The sequence below is a fragment of the Ctenopharyngodon idella genome, chromosome 9 (assembly GCF_019924925.1).
Source record: "Ctenopharyngodon idella isolate HZGC_01 chromosome 9, HZGC01, whole genome shotgun sequence".
Lineage (NCBI taxonomy): Eukaryota > Metazoa > Chordata > Actinopteri > Cypriniformes > Xenocyprididae > Ctenopharyngodon > Ctenopharyngodon idella.
In genome coordinates, this window is record NC_067228.1 from 38,035,988 (window position 1) to 38,038,281 (window position 2,294).

The following is a 2,294-nucleotide window of genomic DNA, read 5'->3' on the forward strand; positions in this document are numbered from 1 at the left end:
CTAAATGCGATTTACTAACGAAAGTACAGCATGATAAAAACATAATTAAAAAAACTTAAATTTGGGTCAAATTTGGGCCAACCATTGGGTTACTTTTTTTTAATTACATTTTTAACCCAACGGTTGGGTTTGTCCATTTTGACCCAAAACCCAGCATTTTTCAGAGTGAAGGTGGCGTAAATATATGAAAATGCATCCGTAATTTTCTAAATGAGCTAATATTAGACTAATGGGCATTGTTTTTAAAGTACCTGAGTCACACAACAGCTTGTAATACTGAACAGGAATGTTTATGGATTATATAAATTAAACCACGCATAAGAACGTTTGATTATTGATGTGTAACAACACAAACCGGAAGTTACATGTCATGATGGGACATTTCTAACAAAACACGGTGGAGACCTGACTGGAGTTATTGGTTTACGACTTGCTTATGAATTTATTGCTTTAAGACTAAATAAGAAATTAAAATGTTACAAACATACATACTTTCTTCGTTCTTGGCACTTTTTTTCTGTTCCAGAAGAATATAAATCATTATTAAAATATTTCCACGACTCCACAAATGTTTAGTAGACACCGCACATACATTTGCATGTTATAAAGAATTACTCACATTTTGGTAAATTACCTCATGTTTATCTTATATAGTGATAAACAAGGGGGCCCCCTGGTGGTTCGGGGGCCCTACACAACTTGCGTAGTTTGCGTACAGGGAGGATCGGCTCTGCTAAAGTCTTTCCCAGCACAGAGATCCTCTCCTAATGGCTGGCGGTATCTTTAGGGAGCGTTTCCACAGTTTCATTCAGAAAGGTAATGATCAGTGTTTATCACCGTTGTCTCCACTGATGTAAATTTTTCGACAATTACTTCACAGTTTGCAGAAAGAGACTGGATAGCAGCCAGAACCTTGTTTAGCTCAGAGAAATAATATAATTGTACCTTTTTTCTTTTTTTTTTTTGGCGCCAGGCTTTTAGCAGTGGTTAAATCTGTCAGCGTTGCACCATCGTGATGGGAGAAGAGTTGGAAAACAGGAAGAAACCAGTAGCAAAGGGGAGAAACACAATAACAAAAGGGCAGGGAACAAAAATCTGAGCAGGTAACAGTGCTCATTTAGAGGATAATGTACAGTCTCTTTCTTCAACCAATACAAATCAGCCATTCTGATCTCCTCCATTGTGTTTAAAACACAGCAGTCTCTGGAGTTTAGAGAGGGTTGGGTGTGTTTTGGTCCACTGAAGGTTAGACATGATAAACCGCACAGACACACATAACACACAGTCTTCAAACATCATCAGCATTAGTAAACGTCACTGCTTTACTGTAGTACTGCTCCATATGAAATCAATCAGACTTCATTTATAATACAACTGTGGCTGTCACAAGCTGGCTTTGCTGGGCTAAACTAAACACTAAAAAAGGGGATGAGCCACTTGATATGTCCCGCCCTGACTTCCTGTTTCACTGGAAATGATGTCAACACACTGAATAAACTTCAGTTTCATTGCTGATATCATCATAACCTACTTATAACACTTACAAAACTACTACATTTTCAAAAATGTGCGGCGTACAACAGACCACGCTTTATGAAATGCTGTATCCCACAATGCAACGTGATGTACTGGATCATACATTAGTTAAATTAGTTGACAAATGAACCAGAAGTCATGTGACTTTCTGCTGTGCAGTGGTGAACTCTGACAAACTGCTCTCAAAGCATCCCACAAAAAGGATCCAGTGAGGAGAAATAAAGAGCAGATTTGTCCTGTCGTCTCTCTGGAAAAGTCCATCGAAGCCCCTGCTGACGGCTGAACCTCGCTACATGTGTTTGGTACATATTCACACAGAAGAAGAAGCTCATGTGAGTTATTCTGCATGATCCTGATCTGGACCACTACACACGTGAACAGAGACAGTCCGCCGTTTCTGTCGCTCGACAGGCCAAACTTTGATTTCCAGTCCTTTGTTTTGACCTTTTTTGGATCATTAAAATGTAGCAATTCACACAGAGTCGCAAATGGGATGAAATATGAATTTACTTTAGCCACAGAAAAGTTTGTTATGAACTAGAATATATATGTTTTTCTCATTTTGCAAACCATCACAATGGCCAACAATTAATTACTGTAATTTAACTACTTAATTTGTGTACAAATAAAAGAAAATGAATGAAGCTAAAGCTGTTTTGTTTTAGACCTTTACTCTAGTTGTCAAGATGTCATTTTTAACATCCATTAAAAATGTTTTCAGTAACACTTTAGTTTAGGGTCCAAATCTCACTATTAAC